Source organism: Episyrphus balteatus, chromosome 1, assembly GCF_945859705.1.
Source record: "Episyrphus balteatus chromosome 1, idEpiBalt1.1, whole genome shotgun sequence".
NCBI classification, from domain to species: Eukaryota; Metazoa; Arthropoda; class Insecta; order Diptera; family Syrphidae; genus Episyrphus; species Episyrphus balteatus.
In genome coordinates this window covers 39,216,500-39,229,573 of record NC_079134.1, presented here as the reverse complement: position 1 = coordinate 39,229,573, position 13,074 = coordinate 39,216,500, and the positions used below count along the sequence as shown (strand labels likewise).

Genomic DNA, 13,074 nt, shown 5'->3' with positions numbered 1-13,074 from the left:
AGAATTGACTTTCGGAACGAAATGTTGATAAGGGCGCCAGAACAGAACTCTTCCTTTAAATTGGTTTTCCATTAAACTAGTAAATTCATTTAGGATTCGAAAAGGAGTCAGAGGCGTCCTCAACTCTCTCTTCTCTTTCCTAGATTTCAGTTATTTCAACAAAATTATTTTGATACGATTAAGATGATTCGAGTTCCATTTCATTGCGTATTCTAAACCTGTCAACATAGTGTTGCAAAGATTTCTACATTGATATACAGCTATGGACAAAGAAATAGCACACTTTTGATTTTTCTTACAAAAATTGGATTTATTTGGGACCTTTTAACTTATATATTATAATTTTCAGGGCATGCATTAGCTTATGGGGATTCATAAAATTAATAATTATAATTTATTTCAATTCAATTTTTAAAAATTATAATTTGTAGATAATACACTTTTTTCTTGTGGACAAACAAATAGCACACATTCCGAAAATCATAAAAATAATCATTTCTAAGCAAAAATTCTTACAATTTCCAATAAATTCAATACTACTAAGTTTGTAACTTGTTAGTAGACCACAGTTTTTCAAAGTTCCTTTGCACCTCTTTGGTAAACTTTCAACTAATGTCTGGTATCCAGTTTGTGGAGTACGGTACCACGCTTCTTTGATTCTGGCCCAAAGATCGTTTGAATTTTTGAATTTTCTTTCCCCAAGTTTAACCTTGACATCAATTTATAAATTTTCTATGGGGTTAAGATCATGAATTTGAGATGGCAAACATCGATGTTTTTGTTTGGGCCATTGTTATGTATGAATATGTAATTAACTGGCGAGAAATATGGTTCTTTGGTATTCTAATGTAATATTAAGACAAACGAATTTATCAATTCTGCCATCCACCTAACCAATGGGTCCTTACCATGCCAGGAAAATGCGCCCCAGACCATCAAATCCTATCCTCCTAGTTTCATCGTCTTGAGATAATACTTTGGCTTGTCCTTTTAACACTTAGGGCGATGGACAAATGTTTTGTCATCGGTTCCAATGCGGTTAACCTTTATTTCATCACTCCAAAAGACTCTCATTCAAAACTGCATGTTTTTATTCAGATGTTTTTTAGCTAATGCTTACCTGTCTATACAACACAGCATCGTTAAGTATCCTTCTTAAAAGTCTGCTTGACTTTTTTTCCTCGAATTCTATATTTACTTCGGGCAAAATCGTGCCAGATGACTTAAAAGGCCGACATTTGCGTTTCTTTGTGATCGCCCTATTCACTCGTATGGAAGTTTTGCGGGGAAGAAGTTAACGCAATTTAATTTCAGAGTATAAATTTCTATTTGCTTTTTTCTAAATAAATGGCTTTATCCGTCATTTATTCGAAAAATTTTGAGTTTAAGCTAATTGAGAAAGATGTTTCCCTTGACTATGTAGATCGAAAGTAATTTTCCCTTTTTTCGCAATTTAATGATTTTTTCTGCCTATTTTTTTTCAAAAATACTTGTTAATTAAATAGTAGCAATAAAATAAATGCATTTTCGTTTACAACTTTTGGACGCGAAATAAAAATTTAACGGTTAAACAAATGTGTGCTATTTCTGTGTCCACTAGCGAAGGAGACAGGAAAAGCATTATATTACTAGTGCAAATAAATATAGAAAATAACGGTACTTTTAAGATATTTTTGTCTCCATCACTTTATTTCGACAATATATACCAAAAGAAATAAAATGCACGACTGGGTCGCACGTACTTGCTCTTGTAGTTCAAAGTGTCTTTATCTTAAATATCTATTGTAAATTTAAAATTTTTTTTTAATTCGAATGTTAAGAAAATTAAATTTTTCAATTTTTTAAAACTTAAAATAAAATTTTTATTTTACATTTCAAAATGAAAAGAATTAGTTGTCTGTAAATTTTGAATAAAAATAGCTTATGCTTCGATTGAATATATGAACCTAAAAAATATGTCAATTTTTGCAAAATGGCAACGCCATATTTCCGTTCTCCGAATTTTTTGAGAAAAACTAAAAACGCAGTTTTGTTAGGATCTATAAGACCATTACGTATATAAAATTTTATCGAAATCGTTAGAGCCGTTTTCGAGAAAAGTGCAATACCTCGAAAACGGTATATGGGAGGTATGCGTTAAAAAGGAGATATTAAAAAAATAAACCCTATCTAGGAAATTACGCAAAAATCATCTGTACCAAGTTTCAAGCAAATCCATCCACCCGTTTAGGCCCTAGCTCGATGTACAGATGGACGCACAGACGCACAGACCGACGGACGGCATGACGAAAACCACTTTTTTGATCTTCTCCATCATCGTAATGTTGGTTTTGATTAAAACCTCGAATTTTTTTTTCTGCACGAAACCAATACTTGCCCTATAGTACGGTGACCATATTTCTGAAAGCGAAACCCGGGACGGATACAAAATTCGTTGGATCGCACACAGGCGGATTTCTTTAAATTTATGGCCAAAGCTAATAAATCACTTTTCTAGGTAAAAAAAAAAGTAAGGAACTGTTAAGTACAACATAATTTATTCATAAAAAACAATTATTTTCAACTAAAAAACAAAAGGTAAACATTATTCCATTATTTTTTTGTATAAACATACAATATCTAATAAATACTTCAATTCTTTGGGATATTCGTTTGATTTTGGATTTTTTTTTTGTATATTTTCTTAAAATATCTGTTACATATGGATCCGTCTTAAGTTTTTACGGTATATAACCACATTTTCAGAAGATAAACCTTGAAATAATACAAAAAGTAAACTTAAAATCAAAATTAAAATTAAGGAAATTTGTTTTTTTGTCATATTCAAATCAAATCAATGTGTATAATTCGCAGAGTAGCGCTTTGTAGCAGCTTAATTTGGCATATATATAAAGCTTATATGTGTTCAATTTATATAAGTCTAACAACATAGTTCGATGTTACTGGATCTGATACTTTTAAGTGTTATGAAATGGTTTTCTTTTAAGGCTCTGCGAACAAATACGTTTTTTTCTTTTTTTTATTAAACACTTGAGAAATTAACACAAACTTCACTGAAAACACATAGACAAATATCCCCAGGTGCATAATCCATGATTCAAAATAGGTCAAACACTTTCCCGGCTTAATATTTGGAATTAAAAAGCACAACAAGGAATAAACCGCGATAAATTGTTTTTCTTTAAGGTAAACTTTGTTTCCATTTTTAACAATTAAAATATGAGTTAAAAATTTTATGCAAATCATCGTTGGGTGTAACAGGCCAATGACATTAGAAAAATATGCCACGTCGACCGTCATGGCTTACTTTATTTTTGAGGTTTTGGCCAGGAATTTTGGGAAATCCGCCTGTGTGGATCGTTTTGAAAATATTGATTTTTCAAAAAAAAATTAAAATTTTTTTAAATGAGTTTTCATAATTTTTCCTTATTTTGATATCAAGATTTCCTAAACGATTTTATGGGAGCGTTTTTGTTGAAATCATTTAAGTCGTTTACGAAATCAGAAATCAAGAAAATGGTTTTATAATAATGTCTGTTAATAACTTCTAAAAAAATATTTTTTTAATCAAAATCGGGAAAGCTGTTTTTTAACATTTTAATTCTATTTTAAATGATTTTGAAGCTGTATGATCTTTAACACAACATGTTCTTAAAGTTTTGAAACTTATCTGGGTTCTTTTACTCTTCCATTTATGTTGTTCTTTATTCGAAAGCAATAAACAGAAGCTGGAACTAGAGTATTGACGAAAATTAAAAAAAAAAAACTAAAGCCTAGTCTAGAGACGAAACGAAAATTTTACAAAGAAATCGTAAACGAAAATTTTGCTTTTCGTTGCACTATACGCAGCTAAGGTAACGAAATTCTTACTTGTGCTAGAATATATGGAGAGCTTTGAATCGTTTTTCACTACCATTTATTTATCCAGGCAATTTTTCTTGCAGAAACAGATTTTTGACTTTGTAGACTTAGAAAAATTTTCATTTTTCTTGAGCAGCGTATACTATGCTTAATGCTTTATCCAAAAAATTAGAAACATTTTAATGTCCAACCACCGTACAAAGTATTTAAAATATTGAATACAAAATCAGAGAATGTGCAAATACGGGACAATCACGGGACAAATTACAAAATACGGGACAATTATTCGTCCCGGGTTTCTTAACACGGGACAAGCTGTAGAAATACGGGACAGTCCCGGGTAAACCGGGACGGATGGTCACCGTACCTATAGAGCAAGTAAAAAAATTATAAAAAGCATTCTTAATATCTAAAATTCGATTCGCATGATTTTCCTCAATAGTGTGCTATTTCTCTGTCCATGGCTGTATGTTGGAGTCTCCCATTTTGAATAGGTACTAAATAATTTGAAGACGAACCTTATGACTTGATTAGCTCAACAAAAATATACAATAATTATAAGCATTTAGGCGCCTATCTTCTATTTTTTTTATAAATGGAATATTTTTGGTTAAATTACTGATTAGATGGGGTCAAAAACCCTTCATTCGTCTGGAATGCCTATAATTACTTAGATTATTCAAACTCAAATTATAAAAAACCACCCAAAAATATCTCTCACAAAACATTTAATAAGAAATATTATTTATAAACAAGTATAAAAATAGCATGAAGCAAGCATGCATGATCTACATAATAATTGTATGTATACAAGTGGGATGAGGTATTGTACCTGCAAATCTAGTGTACACAATTTTTTCCATCACAAAAACAATGGAACTAAACCAATAATAATTATTTTGTTTTGTATCGTTTTTTTTTTGCTCAACGTCAGCCTTAATTTTTGCCTCATTGCGAAAATTGTAGAAATATACCCCACCTCTCTTTCAAAGTGGTGGGGTCGTTGTTTTGGCGCTTGCCATTCAACTTTCATTTCACAAACTTTCGAAATTTGCCAACACCAAACCAAAATATGGGTAGGCAGCAAGCAAACAGGCAAGTTACAGGCGTAAAATGCATGCTCCCAATAAGAAACCCCCACAAATCAATGGCACACATTATTTTTTGTTGTGTAACTTGTTTTGGAGCAAACGGAGGGCATGCCAACCAATAAAGCATCCAAAAACACACAAAAAATGATTGATTTCATATCGCAAAGGGGGTTTTGCAATTTGAATTGAATGACACTGCAACTTTCAATTATTGCGTCATCCATCGAATTCTAGGAAAACAAAACAATGACGACACATGTTTCTTTGACCATTCGATAGACCGTCTTTCATACATTCTAATTTTTATTGAATATTCAAGTTTAACAAATTAAAAATGAAATAAATTCAAAAATAAAAACATTTTATGTCAACAAAAAAAATATAATTTTGCAAACATGATTGACATACAACATGGCGGCCGATGTAATGCACTTGACTTGGAAGTTTGTAGATTTTTTCAAATAAAGATTTTATTAATAAAATTTATACTTACGCTATTTTTGAAAACATTTTTATATTATTTAAGTTGTGTGGCACGCGTGGTGCGTTAGTTTGCGTTTTGCAAAGCGTTTAGAAAGACATTTTTATCGTAAAATAAATTCAATAAACACACTATAAACTTTATACTTTTTTGATGTCATTTGGAAAGATGGCTGGCTAGGTGAGATAGTCCGAAGGTAGCTTCGGTTTGGAAAGTTTTTTTTTCGATTTTGTTTTTGTTTTTTTTTTGACGTTTAGCTAAGACTTGAACCAAAAAAGATAAATTACAAATCAAACAGTGCGAAATGTAAGGGATTGCTTTCATTATGCATATTTTATACTACTGTCGCATTTACACGATTGAAAAATCGTTTTAAATACAAAAGTGACTGGTTTTGTTATAAACATTAACTGATATATTTTGCACAGGTTGTCATATTGAAAAGAACAGTTGAAAAAAAAAAATAAAAAAAACTTCTGCTGCAGTGCAGTGGTAGTTTACTACTAGTACATGTTTTGGTTAATCTAGTACTGTCATCTACTCATGTTCTTCTTTTTTCCGAGTAGATACGATTTGTATTGAATTAGTTGAAAGTGCGTTCCATTGAAAATCGATAGTAAACTACTAGTAGTACTTTCCCACCTCCCAAAGAAACAGAGCTTATGTTATTTGAAATAAAATGCAAATACATTTCTAAAAAATCCTTGTTAAAGCATGGTACGCTGCTGATGCGAAACGAAATTTTCCATACAAAATTTCGTTAGCGAAATCTTGAACGAAATTAATTTTGTTTTGTTTTTGCTTTTTAATTTATTTTCTGATGTTATTTCTTGAATTTTTTTATTTGTATTTTTATTATTCTTATACTATGTTTCCACCTACTCTAAATCCGAGATTTAGCTAAGTAGATTTAGCATAAATCTCGAGTTTTATTCTAAATCTTGGATTGAAAGTAGGTAAATTTCTTAGATTTAGGGCAGCTGAACCCAAATCTGAGATTAAGCAAAGTAGATTTAAAATAAATCTCGAGATTTATTCTAAATCTACTTAGCTAAATCTCGGATTTAGGCTAGGTGGAAACGTAGTATTACTTTGCTTTAATACCCTACGGTATTTTTTTCTTTTATATGTTCCCTATTGAGTTTGGAGACTTCAAAAATTTTCGTTTCGCTTCAGCAGCGTACTAGCCCAGCAAACATTATCCCTTCTATAAAGCTTTACAGGAGCTACATTACCACCTGTAAAGCTTTATAGAAGCAAATTTGTTAGTCGGGAGGCTTAATTTCCGATGTGGTTTTGCAGTGAGTTAAGACTTGAACTTCAATTTACAACACTGCAAATGATACCTTATTTGTGAAACTGTACAAAAGTTGTTCACCTTTGATTCAGTCGCCAATTTCAGTGGATTAGCTGTGATTCAACTTTGGATCAAACGTGGATTTGGCTATTTTTCATATACAGGGTGATTCAGGAGTAATGTGCCAAAAAGCTAGAGCGTGAAGGTTAGGTCGATAAAAGAAAAAAATTGTATAGGAGGGGGGTCTATTCCCCCTCGTTAAGCCGGGAGGGGCAGTTTAAACAAAAATTGACTTAAGCCTTAACTACATTGGCTCAAAAAGTAAAAAAGTACATACTGGCACTAAGGGCCAGTTGTATAAACGTGGTTCAGCCTCGGATCAGGAATTTAACCCACCGATTTCGGCGGATTAGCTGCGGGTCAACTTCGGTTCAAGCATGGATGTGGCTATTTTTACATATGTGGACCTTGCACCAGTGCTAAACCGGAACCTTACCACTGATTTCAGAAGATAAAAGTTGCTGAACCACGGATTAAATATTTGTACAACTGGCCCTAACAAAACTACTTTTTTCCAAAAAATCTCTTTATTTTCTGTTCTTACGTGGCTGATGGACTTGTTGATGAACTAGTTTTTTTTTCCAATTTTTTTTTTTTCAAAATTTTGATTTTAAAGCCTGGTACGCTGCTTGCGCTAAATTTTAGCTGAGACAAAATTCCCATACAAGTTATCGATAACTTGTATGGGATCCATTTTATCTCGGCTAAAAATTTTCGATAATTTGTATGGGAGCTAAAATTTAGCGCGAGCAGCGTACCAGGCTTAAACATAAATTTTTCAAAAACTGTGCTATAAAATGGCTTTGTTTAAAAGTATTGTAAAGGCTTAACTACATTGGCTCAAAAAGTGAAAAAGTACAAAAGTGAAAATTTTCAAACGCATTTTTTTATAGTTTTTCGGCCTGAAAAATTAAAACAAATAATGCAGAAAGCTTATTTTTTGGTCTAATAAACAATTTGTATACTCTTTTTCACAAAACAATTGCGCTAGCCAGAAAAAAAAATATTTTCACTTTTGTGCTTTTTCAAAAAGTGGTGTATGTAGTTATGCCTTAAAAGACTAGGGTTTTGGTTGATTTGTATTATTTTTTTTTTCCAAAATAAGTCAAGTTTTGTTTAAATTACCCCTCCCGGCTAAACGAGGGGGAATAGACCCCCCTCCCGTACGATTTTTTTCTTTCTCGACCTAACCTACACGCTCTAGCTTTTTGGCACATTACTCCTGAATCACCCTGTATATGACTTTTAAGCATTGCTAAACCTCACTTTAACCATAGATTTCAGAAGATAAAAATTCATGAACCACAGATAAAATATTTGTACAACTAATACTACGTTTTTACGGACCCTAAATCCGAGTATTAACTCTGACAAAAAAAGGCATAAACCACATAGACTCTTTTTTGTTAATAGCCTGTTTTCACTACAGCCCAAATAAATACAAAATTTCGTTTTGCTTTTCGTTTTTCAGTACGCAGCTCTAGCGAACAATTGGAGAGTTCTTACTTATTTGTCACTTACTTTTTACTGTCCTGTGCATTTTTCTTGACTCCAAGAGCAGTGTTGATAATTTTTTCATTTCTAATTCATTTATTTCTTGCTTTAAAAATTATTTTCTGTTGATTTGTCTTGATTTTAAAATAATTTGGATTTTTTTTATTTTGACCTTGACAGAATAAGCCTAGTACGCAGATCGCGCTAAAATTTATCTTTCATACAAATTTCCTCCAAAGATAAATTTTAGCCAGGTAGTACGCAGTTCACGCGCTGAATTCGAATTCTCCACTCAATTTACTCGCGGAATAATGCTGAGCGCATTTTTTCACAAATAAATTTTGACATTTTTGTGGTTGTTGTTGTTGCTGCAAGGAATAAGAGTCAAAAAAAAACTTTGGAATATATAAAAGAAGAGGAATAAAACAAAATGAGAGCGTAAAAAAGGTATTCTGCAGGTAAAAAAAATTTGTAATATTGAATGTAAGCTGGTATAAGTAAATGAAACTATGATTCAGCCGTTATTTTTAAATTTAAATTTATCTTGGCTTTTAGCGAACGCGTGTAGAGATAAAATTTAGTTTAGCGCGATCTGCGTACTGGGCTATACTCGATGATATTTTTTCTTTCGTTGTCGACTTTGGAGACTTGAAAATTTTTCGTTTCGCATCAGCAGCGTACTTAAGCCCAGTACGCAGATCGCGCTAAACTAAATTTTATCTCGACAATTTTTATCTCTACACGCGTTCGCTAAAAGCCAAGATAAATTTAAATTTAAAAATAACGGCTGAATCACAGTTTCATTTACTTATACCAGCTCTTTGTATATAAAATCTATAGTACTATCATGAAAAAAAAACAGCGCCACCAAAAAATTAAGCGAGCGAACGAACTAAAAACTATGTCAAATTTCAAACAGAAATGTATATCTCATTTCCTTACTCTCATTATTGAATTCGATCTAAGCGCCCTCGCGACCACTCAGGTAGCGAACAAACTAAAAAATTTCACTTCATGATAGTACTATAGATTTTATATACAAAGTACCAGCTTACATTCAATATAACATTACATATTTTTTACCTGCAGAATACCTTTTTTAAGCTCTCAATTTGTTTTATTCCTCTTCTTTTATTATATTCCAAGGTTTTTTTTGCCTCTTATTCCTTGCAGCAACAACAACCACAAAAATGTCTAAATATCTGTGAAAAAATGCGATATTTCGCGAGCTAAATTGAGTGGAGACTTTTTGCAAAAGTAATAGATGAGAATTCGAATTTAGCGCGTGAACTGCGTACTACCTGGCTAAAAATCCTCGCTAAAATTTATCTTTGGAGGAAATTTGTATGAAAGATAAATTTTAGCGCGATCTGCGTACTAGGCTTTAGGCTTAAAGCCTGGCACGCTGTTCTCGCTAAATTTTAGCCGAGATAAAATTCCCATACAAGTTATCGTAGTTTGTATGGGACCCATTTTAGCTGAGATAAAATTTTTCGATAATTTGTATGGGAGCAAATTTAGCGCGAGCTGTGCTAATTTAACAACAATTTAAAAGTCAAATCAAACATACCTAAATTTTACTATTTTCCTCCAGAGGGCGCAATGATAAAAACAAAAAAAGTACTAGATTCCAATAAGAAGAAAAAATGTACCAAAATGAAAAAAAAGATTAGAAACTTCACATTTTTTTTTTATTTTCTTGAAAGAAAACCAAAAGTGAACTTTTGTCCAACCAAACAACTTTGCATTTTTTTTTTATTTTTCTTTGCATAAAATAAAAAAAACTTTCTAAAATGATTCTAAAATATTTCTATTTCTCAATTAAATTATATATAATTTTATAATACCCGTGGAATTCCTTAAAAAATGTAGTCAATGTTCAAAAGAAAGTTGAGGAAAAAAAAAATCAAAACATTCGACCTGAATGACATTTCTCTTGATTTTTTTGATATTTTTTGTGTGCTCCTACGAACCACTAAAGTACTAAATCCAAGTGGATTTTGTATGTTTTTCTAATGTCTCTAATCTCAAACAGATCTAGAACCACATCTTTTTCCAAATAACAACAACAGCTCACACATCAGCAACAAATTTAGAATTTATTTATTAATCATTTTAAATGAACAACAAAAATTCCATAACTCCACAACGACGCTCAGCTGTTTTATCTGTGGCGTTTGCCTTTGCCAACCACTTAAATCGTTATCGCTTTGCCTCACAACGGTACGACAACGACATCGACGGTGTCAGCAAAAATCGAGGACGTTCCTATTCCTCGTACTCGTATCGTAGTCAAACTCGAACTCGCACTCGGCCGACGACGGACAACAAAATCACGACGTAATATTTTTTTATTTTATTTTATTTTATTTTGTGAAGCTCAACTCAAATATTCTTGAGGACTTTAATATTTCTTATATTTTATTGAGCTAGAACCACCCCAATCGACGAGTTGGTCAAACTTTTTCTGTGTCGCGTGGTTTTTTTTGTGTAACCCAAAAACGGGCAACAAGTGTAATTTGTAATTTATGTAAATTAATTCAAAAAGAAATAAAAAAAAATACCAAAAAAATCTCACAAAAACAACGTGCGTTTTTGGAATTAAAAATTAATTCAAGTGTTTTTTTGTTTTTGTCTGGTTTTTTGAGATTTTTTTTTTCTATGCGAAAATAGAAAAGCAAAAACCACGTTTGTCTCTCACATTTCTTCGATTTTTATTGAATTTCTTTCAAAAAGAAAAACAACAAAAAAAAATTATTATAATTCGCCCTCAAATAAAAACAAAATGCAAACAAAAAAATAATTAATAAATCGATTTTGTAGTTGTTGTTTGTGTATATAGTGTTTTTTTGAATTAAATTATAATTTTTTTTGTAGTTATTTGTAGAGTGCCATTGAATTTGAATTGTTTAATCTAAATTGATGAGATAAATAAAAAAAAAATATAATATTTTTGCAATAAATTCAAACAAAATTAAAAAGAAAACAAAAACAACAAAAAAGTTGAAAAAGTGAGTTTATTTTATGTCATTTCTTTTCTTTTTGTTTATTTATCATTCATTAATTTATCAAAAAAAAGTGTTTATTTTTTTGGTTTTGTTCGGATTAATAAGGAATAGTCATAAATCATAATTTTATTTTTGTTGAGTATTTTAATCGATTTGTTTCTGTTTTCTTTGAGAGAGATTTTTTTTTTAAATTTCATGATGAAAATATTTTTGTAGTTGTTTCTTATCAATATCAATAATAAATATGGCTCCTCTAGCTGCTAGAGGTAGAGGCTAGAGCAAAGGGTACAAAAACAAAATAACAACAGTAAGGTGGGGATGTTTGTTTTCTTTTTGTTTTTTTTTTGTCTTTTTTTTATTTATTTGACAGTTTTCTATAAGTTCATGGTTGCCATGTGTGATGATACCATTTTTTACATTTTAAAGCCGTGTCTGAATTGCGTTAAATAGTTAACCCCGTGTAAAATTTTTGACACTATTGAGGTGAATACAAAATTTTCAGCTGTTAAAAGTTTAATGGGCTCTGGGATCTGCTTAAATTTAAGTTAAATTTTTTTGCAGATGGTTCTGTTCTGTTTTGTTTTTTTTTTTTTTTGAAAGGAGAATCATAGCTAAAAAGAGGCAGAGAAAAATATTAAACAATAAAATTTTTTTTATTCACCTCAATAGGGGTTAACTATTTAATGCAATTCACACACGGCCTTATTTGACAGTTTTTCTTAAGTTCATGGTTGCCATATGTGATGATTTTGTTTTTTATATTTTAAGTCTGTTCACTGACGCTGTGCTGGACTGTTCTAGACAGAAAAGTACAGCTTTTTGCTGTTCATTGAGATTTTTTCTGTGCTGAACTGTTCTAGTTTCCTGTTCATTGACAAAACTAGAACAGTTTAGAACAGGATTTTCTGTTTTTGCTTTTGAGTCAGATCAAGTTAGAACAGATGCGTGAGAAGTGTCAAAAGCAAAGCTGTAATTTTTTGTTTTTGTTTTGACTTACATAATTGTGCGAATATTTCTCGGGTGCTCGTGGTTTTTCTAACTAAAAACAATTTTTAATTATATTTTCCGCAGTAAAAACTCAAAAAATAGATAAAACTAACTAGAACCGATAAGCAAAAAATTCATTCAATTTACAATTTGTTTTTTTTTTTTATTTTGACAACTCGTCGCCCTAGTATTGGAGTGCCGTATACGCCAAATTACATTTTTTGAACTAGGTATGCAGTCGTATGTTTTCGAAGTTGCTCTTTTCAAATCTGCTATCCGTTTTTTTCTATCTTTTTTCGTTGCCGAAATATTCACTATTGTTTTGACAAAAACAAGAAATTTTGGCATTTACGTCAAATTTTACATGCAATGCAAGAATATTTTGAGAATGGTTTTGACGTACGTTATGTTTTTTTTGACGTACATGTATATGAATAAAATAAACTTCTGATTTTCATGGCGTATACGTCAAACTCATTTTGGACAAAAATTTAAATATTTTGAAAACTAAACGAATTGCAGATGTCCAATAACATGTATATAAAAGACACATTTTAATTATTTATCATACTAAAATATCAAAAAATACCAGCGGTTAGTTCTTTCGCAATTATCTTCCGAACATTTAAATGCGATTTCCCAAAAATGTAAAAATGGCGTATACGGCACTTCAATACTAGGGCGACGAACTGACGTTTAAATGACTGTTCTAACTTGATCTGACGTTTCTCACGAAACTGTGCTGTCCTGTCCTGTTCTGATCTAGAAAAATCCTCGCTGAACAGACTTTTTAAA

At 31.2% G+C, this 13,074-nt stretch overlaps 1 protein-coding gene across 2 annotated transcripts in view; it reads right to left on the bottom strand.

Moving 5' to 3' along the window:
* The window catches only part of LOC129912742 (cyclic AMP-dependent transcription factor ATF-4), a 48,309-nt gene extending 42,696 nt beyond the window's left edge, over positions 1–5,613 (bottom strand). The window contains exon 1 of one of the 2 annotated variants that reach the window (XM_055991143.1): positions 5,446–5,613. The gene's annotated coding sequence lies outside the window, so the exon portion shown is untranslated. The remainder of the gene's footprint in view (positions 1–5,445) is intronic. The other variant, XM_055991138.1, reaches the window with a different exon arrangement.
* Between the last annotated feature and the right edge of the window lie 7,461 nt (positions 5,614–13,074).